We start from the raw sequence: 14,498 nt of genomic DNA on the forward strand, positions 1-14,498 counted from the left end.
TTTCCTTCCTTAAAACTAAAGAGTAAAAAACGAAACTCGGAAATAAAAACGAAACTCAGGTAAAGAAGCCAAACAGAGTTCACGGCGACCACACTTTGTATAAGCGGGGTGCGACACGCGCAAGATGCGCTTGCGTGAGACGCTGGTCTCCATCCAACCTAAAACTGAGTGACAGCAGCGTGTAAAAAAACACATAAAAAACGTCACAACAAACAAAGATGACGTGTTTATCTGTAGAGGGAGATCCCGTGACCTTTGACCTCTGCGGTCGCCCCGCCTCTCCCGTTTGTGCGCGTTGTGAAAAGCCGCAGTTTTTGCGGTGGTGACGAGCGGAGGGCTCGGCCGAGGTGTGACCGAAAGGGAAACTTAATCATGTGAAGATTTCCTGAGTGTGACGTCATTATTACGCTTCACTGGATGCACTTGGAGACTTTTCTGAAATAGCTTTACGCTTATGACGCAGTCTGATCTCCCCTGACTGCAGGTCATAAAGCCCCCCCCCCCCCCCCCCTCTCTATACGTCATATTTCTGAGTAACTTCATGGGCAGATCTCACTGGTTCTTTCTCTTTCTGTTTTTCAGGGGGAAATAAAAACAAAGACACCAAAAAACAAGCGCAAAGAAGAACCTTAGGTGACTCGTGGACTCCAGCTGTGGACATGAGACAAAAAGGGGGGGGGGGGGGGGTCACCGAGGACAGCGCGGAGACGCGGAGACAACGCCCCTCCGACCGACCTCCCCGCGTCTTCCACATCACGGTAATTGCACGGCCTGAGTTGTGTTAGTGGATGATCATTATGATGATGATGATGATGATGATGATGATGATGACGTCAAACACAAATCACCCTTTCAATTGCATTTTGCGTGAGGCTCATTAATGCTTCGTGCAAGAGGTGGGCTGCGCTGCTGACTTGCGTGTCTGGTCCGAACCAGCCCCGGTCCCCCGAACCAGCCCCGGTCCCCCGAACAATCCCCGGTCCCCCGAACCAGCCCCGGTCCCCCGAACCATCCCCGGTCCTCCGAACAATCCCCGGTCTGATGCGTAAAGCAGCAGCCAGTGAATCGGATTCCAGAAAAGAAAAGTCTTAAATTGATCCAGTCGTTAGAACAGTGTGCATTGATGAGGTCCGTCCCCCCCCCCCCCCCCGGGTCAGATTAGCATGTTATTGTATCTCCAACCTTAAATATCAGGTGATCAATAGAATCATCCGGTCGCAGTTGGAGTTGACTTTTTTGGTGAGGTCACCTCGAGCTCCTCAGCGGAGCTTCGAGTCACGACTTTGGGATGACGCAGTTGGAGACGCAGGTCGAAACTCCACCTGCAGCGCGTCTTTAGTGGTCTCCGTTAGCCGGGACGTCCTCTCCCAAATAGCTGCCATGTCTCCTCCTCCTGTGAGTCATCATGTCGTGGACGGCTGAGGTGACGCCTGACGTCACGTTTGATTTTCTCGCCTTTGTTATGACGCTGTAATTCCCAATCTGAGCAGAGGACGCCTTGACCCGCTGCAGAAAGTCGCATTAAATGATTTCTGTATTCTTCTAAAGTCAAATATCATTATCAATATTCAATGTAAATCAATGTATGAGATCATTTTTTTTGCTGTGGCATTAGGAGCGTGCTGATGAATACGAGCTATTCTGGATGAGATCAATATTTCTTGCTATTTTAAGAGATATTTCAAGTGTTTGATGGTGCGTTCAGGTGTTTCTTGTTAGCCCACGTTAGACACCGGTTTGACGTGCACAATCTCTTGCCCAGGGAACTCCAACTAAATGGATGCTGAATTCTGTGTGTTGAAATCGTTGTTGCTGTCCTCGTCCTGTGAGAAGTAGTGCAGCTTTTATTTTGGAACTTATTGGATGTATGTATTTTCAAAATCCAGCCTGCTTTAAGTGTGAAATCCCCGAACAGCAGCTTTGGGTGTGTGTGCTCAACAGGATCAGAAATAAAGTTAATTTGAATAATTTGAATTATCTTTATTTTGATTATAGACATGTGTAGCAGATGCAGATATTTGGGATTTATTTGTGCCGGTTTTGAAATGACCACCTTCAGTATTTTTTGCCTCCATCTCAATACAATAGAGGTGAATTGCATGTGACGCTCGCAGTGTTCCAAAATTGTGTCCTCAGTGCTCAGGATAATCAACAAAACACAGCATCAGTGTCTCCGGGACAATAGCAGAAAGTAGTTCTGATAAAGATGCGCTGACAAAATGAGACAGACCTCAATATACGTTTGTGTTAAATTTATAAATGCCATTTTTCCAAGCTGTCAGCAGCAAAATGAAGATTTTCCTGGTTTGCTCTCTTTGTTTGGGACCTTGAACGAGCTTGTGTGTGTTCATGAAGCTCTTTTTGCTGTTATTGGCTTGTTTTTATAAACTCCTTGCATGCCTTTTAACATCGTGTCCATCGTGTCGTCTGGTGGAAGACGTTTCTTACACCAGAATCATCACGTGGGGTGACAAGATTCTATTTTCTAGCCCATTCCATGCAGACTGTGACATCATCAAACCCTCACGTGGCGTGTTATGTTGAAAATGAATATTTGCTTTATCTTTAACAATTTGAGCACCGCTAATAGACTGATTCCACTCTGAAAGGATGCATCCGTAGCGAGTAGGATCCATAATGAGTTATGAGACATGACGTGTGCTTATTTACTCGCTCTATAGCTCTAAATATATTACATGAATAATAACTGAGAACTGCATGTATGATGGGCGGGGGGGGGGGGGGGGCTTTTAATTGGCCAAATATTTTCATTTGATTCATAACTGCAGGAAGAGCATTTCTGACGTCACCCCGTTCATGTCTGATGAATCACGGCATGTCCGTAAACATCCACCGACGATCTGTAGCTCCCTTTTGATACGAGCGACGGAGTGCCAAGTTTTATTTAAAGGCGATGACATTATTTTTAAAACCGAGACCAAACAGATTTGTAGATGCGTACGAGAAAGTAGCACGGGTTAATATTAGATCTGTTCTGTTCTAACAACACGAGACACACACTACTTGCTGTAATTTAAATTCATATCAAATCTTCACCATATTTCTGAATGCGCTTCTCAACATGAATTTGTCTTCAGCTGATAACACCAGAGCATGCATTTAGATTCACTCTCCCTTGGATCTCATGCATGAATTCAGCCCAGGATCATGTGGTTGACGGTCCTTAAATGCATCTCAAGGGGATTTAAAACAGGTGGGTGGCAATTTCAGGTATAACACATATTTAAAAAACTTTTTTTGACTTAATTTAATTCATAATGAGTGGTTGCAGAGATTCCTTGGTGTGTGTGGGTCTGACGTTCCACCGAGACTTCTTCAATTTTAAGATTCAAATCTTTAACTGCAGAAAATGGTCTTGATTCAGATTGTCCCAAATATGGAGGCAAAAATCCTTGTTGTAAATAAATTATTGCTTCCTAAAAACATAATATAAAACTAGAAAAGCGCTCAGAGAGCACAGACCTCCTCCTAACAGCTCGTTCCCCTCCTAACTGGATTCACACCGTCCACATGGTGATCTGGATCATCATCAATCTTTACACACCAACCATCAAAAGTTAAAGTGAACTGGAGTTGATATTTTTGATTGTATTTTTAACAGATTTTTGAATCCACAAATGGAGTTTTAATATTAAATGTATATATTTTTTACTGACTCTATTCTGGATTCTATCCAGATGAAATTTGGTGGCGAGATAGAGATCCCCACCCTGCATGACAGAGTCAAATTCCATAAACATTGGTCAATAATCAACCGAGATATTGAAGAACACATTTTGAAGCTCCATAATATTCTCAACATTTCCTGAAAGTTTAATCAAGATCCGCCCAGAACCTTTTGAGTTATCAGGCGAACAGACAGACAGACGCTGGCAATTATAACCTTCGCCTCGCGCCAGCGGAGATTATTACAGCAATAAGCTATCCATATATTTTTACACTATGCATATGTAATATTTGTAACTTAAATAATACATACAGTTATTTGACAGCATGCTAAGGAGTAGTTACATTACATTTAGTTATATTTACACTGTGTTAACGTTACAACTGGCCCTTTGAGGGCAACCATAATGCTGATGAGGCCCTCGGAGAAAAGGAGTTTGACGCCCCTGCCTTAAACTATCTTAAAATGCCTTGACTCTTTGCCAAGTTGGCCTGTCAGAAACTGCAGTTAACTTTTCTCAAGGGTACAATTTGTTCCAGAAAGTCTTCAGGTCAGAATCTGAAGACTTTCTGAAGAATCTGAAGAATCAGAACCAGAACCTTCTTGCAGGGAGGCAGCGGCGCCGACCACCACGCTCTTACGGTTAAAACGCATTCAAGTCGCGGCACAAAGCCACCTGAAAAGCCACAACGTCACCCAGAATCGTTCTGCAGTCAAATCTGCACTATTAGAAGAAGTGGATATATTTTGATGTATTTCTAGCTCTCATGCTTTTGGAAGCTGAATGCGTCTTAAATTGGAAACAAGTTTACAATGGAATAAAAGGTTACAGTCTTTGAATGGAGACTTCATTCGGCATCAGAGGTGGTGAACATTTAATAAACACATAAAAATATATTTACACTCTCCTTAGTTTGTTAAATTTTAGTCTCCATAAACCGCTAAAGATTTTAACTTTAAAGCTGATTGCGTGTCCAACCAGCTCACATTTTCTCCGGCTTCCTCCCGCCACTAAAGAAAAGCATTGGTGGTAAACTGAGGACCAAATTGATCGCAGACATTCCAGTGAAAACGTGACCCACTCATCAAAGGTAATAAATACAAATACAAGTTGAGTAACTGCTGCTGGGATTGGCTGTAAAGTGTCGGTTGAATTCCATGCGTCTGTCATCCAGAACGGGGATGAGCGTCCATGCTGAGTCGTGGCCATGTTGACGCTAAATGATTGACCAGGAAGCTTTTCCTTGAGTTTTCGGGAACATTTGAACCAATCGATGTTGCCCGATGAGCATCAATCTGGTGCATTCTCTCTTCATCCCTTGACTTTTCTCCTTCCATCCTTTTTTGCCTCCAAGTTTCTGACTGACTTGAGATTCCCCTCCTCTGTCTCTTTCTCCCTCGCCTCCTCTGTCATCTGTCTCTCCCCCTCGCTCCCATCTTTATCCTCCTCGCTCATTCGCTCCGTCTCTCTCAGGGGCCCGAGGTGAGGATTGACAGAGGGGAAATCCTGACTGACTGACTGATGAGGTCTGCTTCACCTTCTCCTCTTCCATTGCTCCACGTTGAGCACCATCTTCTTCCCCCCCTTTCTTCCATCCTCCCCCCTTCGTGCTGTGGGATTAAAGTATATCCACACTTCCGCTGCAGAGGGTGTGTGACGTCAAACGTGACGAATGCACTTATATCTGCTCAGCAGAATAACATTGTTGTTTTTTTTAAAGCACAGAATATATTTGTGGGGATAAAAACTCATCAAAACAGACACAAAATAAATGAACTTTCCTGAAGATTCGACTTCATCTGAAATAAAGATATTCCCTAAATTATAACTTAAATTTCGAATGAGCTGTAAATGTGCAGTATTTTTATTTTAATGTGTTCAATTTGTCCGAGAGGCGTCTTTTATTTTTAACTTCCTTTATTAGATTAACTGAAACAGGTGAAACAATCCTTTATTGGTTTTCAACACCTTCGAAGGACAAACAGGCATGTGTCTCACATCGTCTTTAATCTTTAAAGACGATGTGAAAATTAAAAACAGGGAGGTCTTGTCTGACCAAGTTCTGACCGTGAGCGTGCAGGACCGGTTCTACAAGCTTGTCTACAGCAAGTTTAAACGAGTCACATCTGTGATTGTCGGGTGTGTTTGTCTTATAGTGACTTCTTATTTATTTTTTTTACATTGTCTATTGATTTGCATTCTTAAAAATTGTGTTCTAAATGGACAAATAGCATCTTTGTAATTTGTGCCAAAAATGAAACATCTAAAAAAAAAGGGTTTTTTCCATGACACACACACACACACACACACACACACACACATTTTTTAGTATTTGATTCAAAAGAAATCAGACGGTCCATTAGGCAAAAAAATAAAAATAAATATCCGGTAAAGCAGGAAAGGAGGGAAGGGATGGTTTTGTGAGGGGATGTAGAAAAACACACACAAACACACACACAAGCAAAAACAGAAATGCACACACTTTCCCAGAGAGAAACACAACCAGGGGCAGCAGCACGTGAACGTGGAGCTCTCAGTTTTGTCTGTCATTGATTTCTTTCCTCACCTCACGTTTCCGGTTGCGGTCGGTCGTCGTGGTGCGTTCAAGCTTTGATGTCGCCGCTTTACGAGACCTTTCATACCCAGAGGTCACCTCATGAACCCGGGTCCCTTCTCAGCTGATGGTTGTTTACTGGTTCATTCCCAGAGCCCGACTGGTGATGATTTACCTCTAAAGTAAAAAATGATTCACCTGCTCGGATCATTTTATTTGTTGCGCTATTTTGAAACATTGACTGAGTTTCAAGAGCCGATTCTTTTTTTTTTCTTCTTCTTTTGCTCTCTATTTTGCAGCTAAGCATGAAGCCAGGTACCTTTTGATTATTTGAACCGACACATGGAGCAGCTTGGTGCTGTCGGGGGAACTTTTTCCGGGTGGAGTGGGTGTGTGCTACCGGAGGGCAAGATGCCGGATCATTGGCTCCCGCTCTCCTGCAGGATGTCCCGTAGCAGACCCCTCCCGCCTGGTTGCCGTACTCTGGCCCCCGCTCCGTGTTCAGGTTTATTGGCCGGTTTGAGGTCGACATGTACTGACTGCTGCTGTCCCAAAAGTGATGCACATCCATGCAGACACCAGCTTCTGGAGGCATTGCTGAGGAATCTTAATACATTCTTCACCGACAAAGGCCTCTGGGTCCGGACTATTCCTGCATCATCTGAGATTCTCTATGGGATTCAGTGTGAATGTGACAGCTTCTAGAATGATCCAGGTTGTCTTCTGGAACCGAGCATTTATTGGGCTCTGAGGTCTGCTTGGGATCACTGTCCTCCTGCAATGTCCAAGCTTCATCTTGGATGGAGGCGTTTTCCTTTTCCTGATCCTTGATGGAATTCTTCTGACCCTCTGCAGGTTTCCAGTGCCCAGAGAATAGATGCTGCTGCACTGCAGGGCTTTCTGAGCAGCGGCACCAAAAGGTCCAGTTTGGTTCCGTCACTCCACAGAACTCCATAAAATCACACACTCCATTTCTATTTTTAAAAATCCATTCAGTGTGTGACGACGGTAAAAGACAGTTTACAGGTTATTTTTTCCCCCTCCTTTTGTCTTTAAAGTTTAAACACAACTGGTTTAGAAAATCGAAGTCATTTATAGCTGATATTCATTTCAAATTTTGGTTTGATGTGTTTCTGTTAGAAGTGATTGAACCGTGCGTGTGTGTGCGTGTGTGTGTGTGTGTGTGTGTGTGTGAATCCATTGAGTTGACAGTCAGGCATGTGAGGAATCCCAGGAAGTTGAAACGCTCCTTCCGTCATAAGTGTTGTTGTTTCCTGCGTCTCCTTGTCAGGGGGGGGGGTAAATGAAGCCTCCTCTCCTCTCAGACGCGATGTAGCCTCATTGAAGGCTCCTCATGTCTGACAGAAATGGCTGACTTTATGCTGAAGGGTCCTGCACCTCCTTCCTGTGCATTAATTCAAGTCGTTCACTCCAGACCGGCAGGTTGGTGGTAGCAAATTGTTTTAACAGCTTTTTCTCCACTATTGCCACCCTGTTGGTCAGCAACCCCCCCCCCCCCCCCCCCCCGCATTCAGGTATGGTTCTGACCACATCCAAACTCACTATGAGAAGCTCGGTGCTAAAAAGGACACTTTCTCTTTCACACATGTAAATGCTGATGATGTGCTAATTGCCCTTCAACCTAACAAGGCCACAGGCCTCGACAACATACCCACCCGGTTCCTCAGAGACGCAGCTGTCTCTATCGCTCCCATCGTAACCCATCTTATACATTTATCCATCAGTCAGTGCCACGTCCCACGAGAATTCAAGATGGCGAGGGTTATCCCTCTATATAAAAAAGGAAACAAATTAGAACCTGGTAACCCCCCCCCCCCCCACACAGACTGTTCTGTTCTCAAATAATTTTTCCCTCCCAGATTTCGCAAATCTGTAAGTATTTTCTGGTCTTCTGTCTCAGGGACAAGAGAATGGGAGCCGGCAGCACGGATGAAGCAAGCAGGAATAACAAAGGTCGTTGACCCCGACGGGGAGGCGAGGGCGCGGCCGGGGGCCTGCTTCACCGACACATTTTTCCTGTTCTGAAAACCTGAATGCCAAACCAGTTTGAACGGGACACGACCGGTGTTCCCAGTCGGAGAAGGTAAATAGGTTTGACTATCGATGACTTTGGGAGGAGTCATTTCAGATGTAAATAAAAGGATTTGCATTCTGGTGTTATTCTAATCACGGATTGTTTTTCACTGTGAAAATACAAAAAGAAATCACGAATTTACTGCAATGTGAGAAATGGGAACAGCTCAAGGAGTGGAGATTGAATATAATCGACTTTAAAATGTCCAAAACATGCAGGTTTTATTCTCCTTAGTAAAAATGTACCGTAATACTGACATGTTTGTCGACATAAACTATCTGAAGGGGAAGAATAGGGAAGATTATGGAGTAAGGAAGGAAACCTGGAAAACGTCTGCTGAACCCTGAGTAAAATGGCGCAGATGTTGGCTTTGCTGCTCCTGATCAGTTTCAAACCTTTCCAGACGACGTCGGGATGTTAGCAGGAGAAAACGCGACAAATCCGAATCACTAATGAATCGGGAAGCTTTTGTTGTTGTTTTTGAGGAGGAGAATGCCGGATGGATTGTCAGCTGGATGGGCGTTCAGAAAATGTCGTGTCAGGACAAGTGTTGGGTCAGAATAAATCCCATTCCATGATGGTGCTGATCCGGATTGTTTTTTTTCCCCCTGATTTATCATTTTCTTTAGTTTCTCACAGAAAAAACTGATCTTGATCAAAATAAATAAAAACGTGCGGCTCCTCCATGTGCAGGTGTGTTTTCGGATGACTTCGTCCGCCAGCATGTCGTGAATTAAAGGGGGCGGGTTTTCCCTGGGAGCTGGAGATTTGATTTGATCGTTGAATAACGGTTGTTTGCATCATCTTAAACTAACGGACTCTAACTTGGGGCTGGGGTGAGTTTATGTGATAGGAGAGTATTTGATGGGAGTATTTCTGTCTTAGATCTGTAGCTTGCTCCCAGATGATGAGGTATAAACATTGTAAAGTGATGCAGTAATTCTACTGTTATATGTAAAAATGATTTAATTATTTCCAGAAACGGTTTCTGAGAGGATTCTGTGATGTTTATCCTTCACCCTCTGATATAAAAGTGTTGAGCAATAGAATGAATCGGTCTATGGGGGGGGGGGGAGGGGGGTTCAAGAAGTTTAAGAACTGAATGTTATAAACGGAATAAAAGGACGTGCTGCGAGACGTTAAAAGTTTAACAGTAAAAACAAACACACCCCATCCCACCCCCGATGCTTGCTGATGGAAAACTGACTATTAAATATAAAACTTTAAAGTTAGTTTGGATTTAACATTTAAAACTGGTTAGAAAGATTTGAAATATATTTTTGTTTATTTAAGAAATTCATTATTTGACACAACGTTGTGTATGTGTGTGTGTGTGTGGGGGGGAGGGGTCTGGTTGTGTTTTTGTGCATATTAAAAACAGAGAACAGTGTGTGTGTACTGTTGTGTATACATGTGTGTGTGTGTGCTGTTTGTTGGCTGTATAAAAGTGTGTGTGTACTGTTGAGTGTATAAATGTGTGTACTGTTAAGTGTATAAGTGTGTGTGTGTACTGTTGAGTGTATAAATGTGTGTACTGTTAAGTGTATAAGTGTGTGTGTGTACTGTTGAGTGTATAAATGTGTGTACTGTTAAGTGTATAAGTGTGTGTGTGTACTCTTGAGTGTATAAATGTGTGTACTGTTGAGTGTATAAATGTGTGTACTGTTAAGTGTATAAGTGTGTGTGTGTACTGTTGAGTGTATAAATGTGTGTACTGTTAAGTGTATAAGTGTGTGTGTGTACTCTTGAGTGTATAAATGTGTGTACTGTTAAGTGTATAAGTGTGTGTGTGTACTGTTGAGTGTATAAATGTGTGTACTGTTGAGTGTATAAATGTGTGTACTGTTAAGTGTATAAGTGTGTGTGTGTACTGTTGAGTGTATAAATGTGTGTACTGTTAAGTGTATAAGTGTGTGTGTGTACTCTTGAGTGTATAAATGTGTGTACTGTTAAGTGTATAAGTGTGTGTGTGTACTGTTGAGTGTATAAATGTGTGTACTGTTGAGTGTATAAGTGTGTGTGTATACTGTTGAGTGTATAAGTGTGTGTGTGTACTGTTAAGTGTATAAGTGTGTGTCTGTACTGTTGAGTGTATACATGTGTGTACTGTTGAGTGTATAAGTGTGTGTGTATACTGTTGAGTGTATAATGTGTGTGTGTACTGTCTTACTCATTTTATTGTCTATAATCGTGCATCAGGTTCATTTAAATACACACCACGGTGTGATTGTTGCGTGTTACACACAGATGGGTGTGAAATGTTTGAGGTAAAATGTCTGCCGTAACACATTCACCTAACAGCTGGAACGGTGTGTGTCTGTGTGTGTGTTTGGTCCCTGATACATGTCATTTATAGACATTATTTTTGTACATAAATCTATGAAGACGTCCATAAAGAGACGTGTATTAATATGTGCTATATACGTAACAAACGAGTGCAGTGTGTGTGTGTGTGTGTGAGTGTGTGTTGAATTATGTTCTGTAAATGACAGCAGACTAAAACTCTTTTCTTCAGTTTATGTCCCGTCTGTTTGCGGTGGGAACATTTTCCCTGCGCGTTTATTCATCCAGATTAAGACAAAAATATTTCATTTTCCCGGCATGTGTGTTAAAATAAAAACACCCTGAAATGATTTTCATTTGAGCAATGTAACTCCTGTTGTTTAATCGGTTGTGTGTCTTGACCGTTTGTCGTGTTTGATCTGTGCTCACATAAAGAAATGTGGAATGTAAAGGTGTGTGTGTGTGTGTTTGTGTGTGTGTGTCTTCGTACGTGTGTTTCTCTTGTTCTGCATCTTCTTCAGGGTGTGTGAGATTTAGAACTCTATAGCGTGTGATGCAACAAATGGGTTTAGCTGCTTTGTAATGTGATCCCTTTAGTTTTCCTCCCAGGATTAGATGAAGACGAAGATGAAACAGCAGCCACAAAGTGAGGCAGCCAGACACAGTGTGTGTGTGTGTGTGTGTGTGTGTTTCTGTTATTTAGCAGCTGAATATATACGTTACACACATTTTACAGAGTTGAACTGTGGGCTTCACACAAAATCTACAGGGCTGTTATTTAATTATGGTTGGCTGACTGTAAAATATAAATTCATGAGAAAAAACAGCTGATGTGAAAATATGTTTTATCTTTAAGAAATTGCGTTTTGGTGATATCAGCTGTTGTGGTGTCATTTTTCATTTTAATATAATGATTTACATACATTTAAAAAGCAGTTCGTGAAACTGCTCACTGCAGCTTTTACTGCCACAACGTTTGATTCAGGGAGGCAGAAATGGCTGCATCTCCAAATCTCACATCAAAACAATCTATACAGAAATCTAATTTGGGAATGAGTGAAAATGAAGTTTTATCCCTTTAAAAAAGCAGACATTTTCACATATTTTGTGAAAGCTGGAAATTCACTTAATGTAACCTGAAAATGTAAATTAACGGTTCGAATATTAGAAGTTTAAAGGCGCTGTGCTGCTGTTTTGCCTGGGAATTAAACACTGATGAAGATGAAGCTCAATCTTGACTCTCTGTGTCCTCAGATGGAGCCTCTGTCTCGTTCACCACATGAAGCAGGACTGCAGGTATGTATCAAATAAAGATAGATGTATACTGCTGTGAAGAGATGACGCGCACGAAGCTGCTCAGACACATTTTCCAGGACTGGATAATCCAGAGAAGGGAGGGTCACGCCGGCCGGGGTTGCAGGGGGGGGGGGGGGGGGGGGGGAGTCGGTTCCAACTGGGCATTGATTGTGTGTAGTTGTTGCTCGGATGCTTCTGTCCTTTATGCCCCGATGTGCCGGCTGTTGCCGGTGACAAGCTTCAGCTAAAGGGGCTGAAACGGGACCGGGAGCAGCGCGTGTTGCTGTGCGTAAAAGGGCTGCGCAGGAGAGGTCTCCTCGCGGGCCAGCTATTCGCGCGTCGGTCGTGCGGTTGTCTTTTAGCACTGGGTCGATCTAAACTTTTGAGAAGCATTATTTTAGTGTTGACGCACCTGCGTCGCTGCCCCTTTGCGCGGACTGCGCGCTTCAGAAAGTCGCTTTACCGTCCTGCAAATTGTAATTTACAAACTACAATATTAGCAGCAAACTGTAGTAGGAGTTTAAATGTAGAATACTTAGATTGGTGATGGAAGCCGGAAATATTTGTGTTTCTTTTTAGGAATTATGAGCAAAATCTGACGTGGTCTTTCCAGCTGTTTTAAATTATCTGTAAATGTAACGTGAGATTCATCCTGGTGCTGCATATATGTCGAGTCAAAACAGACGTGATCAGTGTGTGTGTGTGTGTGTGTGTGTGTGTGTGTGTGTGTGTGTGCTGAAGGCAAGTCGATTCCGGGGAGGGTAAATCCACTTTTCGTGCACAACAAATAACAGAAAACGAGCTGCAGTTTGTGACGTCATGTAACGCAATCTCTCAATGTGTAAAAAAAAAAACAAAAAAAACTTGTGGGAGTTAAATCTTTATTTTCTCTTTTGCTTGCAGCTTGTTGAGCTGCGTGGAAACGACCCGGGGCGTGGAAGTGGACTCTCAGAACGTCCCCATAGAGAATGGAGGGTGTGTGTTCGTGTGAAAACCACTGATTGGGGTTCAACACACCTGTGAAATATTCGCATTTTAATTGCTGTTTCTTTTGTGTATTGTTGTTTTTATTTAAAGCAGCAAGAATAAATATTGTCGAGCTAAACGTTCTCAGCTGGAAGTTTTATTGACGCGTAAAGCTACGATGATGTGAACCGAACGCTGGGAAACTTTTCCTTCTGCTCGTGAGACAACCACCGACAGACGCACCGAGGTGGAAACCGTGACGCGCCTTTCTGCTCCTTCTTCGCGGTGTCGCGCTCATTTCCAACACCCGCCTGATGACAATCAGCGCGTTGACGCGCAGTTTCACACTCTTATCATTCTGCTCAGTGCGTGACAGGTGTTGCTTTGCGCAATGGAGCGTCGGCTCGCAGGAATTCACGTTTGGTTTCGGTGTGTGTGTGTGTGTGTGTGTGTGTGTGTGTGTGTGTGTGTGTGTGTGTGGCGTGTGCGTGCGTGTGTCAGCGCGGCGGAGACGGGGAGCATGGCGGCAGAGGTTGGAGGTATAGTTGGAGGCTAAAAATCTGGATCGTATAGTGAAGAGGCCAAATAAAACCCATGACAGCCGGTTGTGCGCAAACTTCCAGCGCGTCTGCGAGCACGACCGGTTTATCCACGGTCACGGAAACACGCAGATCCACATGTATGTCTCACTGTTTACGTAACACACTCCTTCACATCTCATCTCTCCCTCCACGATGTTTGGGCTGAGGGAATTTACTGCCACCGGGTAATCTCGCGAGAGTCTGTCTAAGCTATAGGCGAGATGGGGATTGTAGTTTTCCCCTGATTTGGGGCGCTTGTGCGCGCACGGACGAATAGGAGCGCGTAATCCTGTGCAACATGGTTGGACGATCGAGCAGAGATGTCTCTGCGCACCTGATGCGCGTTTTTTTTCCGTGATGACCGGAAGCATGACGCCAGAGAACACCGAACATGGGCGACTGACTCATGCTCAGGTGGGAACGGGCTGACCTCACGCAGACTGGCACCGCTTTAGCCAATCAACTGACTCCCTCTGAGGGGCGGGAGGACGCGCACTTTTTGCACCAATTGGAGCATCCTTCTTCATAAAGTGGTGGGAGCATTTCCCCCCCCTTCCGAAAGCGTGGGTTTGGAGGGTTTCATAACACCGACCGAAGCCGACAAACCTGTTCCGGTGACAGCCAATCATCGACTCCGGATCGGAGCTGCTGTCGCGTTTTGGCCAATCGCTCCTCGTCCCGGTCTTCCCGTGACCCGCCCTGCTCCACACAGAAAACCGAATGAATGGGAGAAGCTCGGGATTTGACTGGCACACAAATGCGGCCAACCGGTGGGATGGATCAGGCCGAGGGACAGGTGCTGCAGCCAATGAGCGGCGCGGAGGGGCGGGCCAGAGGTGGAGGTGGGCGGTGCATTTTAAATCAGGATAGTGTTGGGGGAGTGCGTGTGGTGCTACAACCTCTCTATAAAGGGACCCTCTCTCACGTTGGGGCTCGGAAATTAGAGCACATTGCCTAAAATTGAGGTCTCCGCGCACGCACACGCGCCGCTGCCATGAGCTGCATGTTCGTAGAGGAGACGCTCCGCAGGGCCG

At 44.1% G+C, this 14,498-nt stretch overlaps 1 long non-coding RNA gene across 1 annotated transcript in view; it reads left to right on the forward strand.

The window, feature by feature from the left end:
* The window catches only part of LOC137893656 (uncharacterized), a 16,709-nt gene extending 3,769 nt beyond the window's left edge, over window positions 1-12,940 (forward strand). The window contains exons 2-5 of the long non-coding RNA XR_011105459.1: window positions 583-758; window positions 8,165-8,347; window positions 11,876-11,917; window positions 12,821-12,940. This is a non-coding gene — a long non-coding RNA (uncharacterized lncRNA). The remainder of the gene's footprint in view (window positions 1-582; window positions 759-8,164; window positions 8,348-11,875; window positions 11,918-12,820) is intronic.
* Window positions 12,941-14,498: the final 1,558 nt, after the last annotated feature.

The sequence above is a fragment of the Brachionichthys hirsutus genome, chromosome 5 (assembly GCF_040956055.1).
Source record: "Brachionichthys hirsutus isolate HB-005 chromosome 5, CSIRO-AGI_Bhir_v1, whole genome shotgun sequence".
Taxonomy (NCBI): Eukaryota; Metazoa; Chordata; class Actinopteri; order Lophiiformes; family Brachionichthyidae; genus Brachionichthys; species Brachionichthys hirsutus.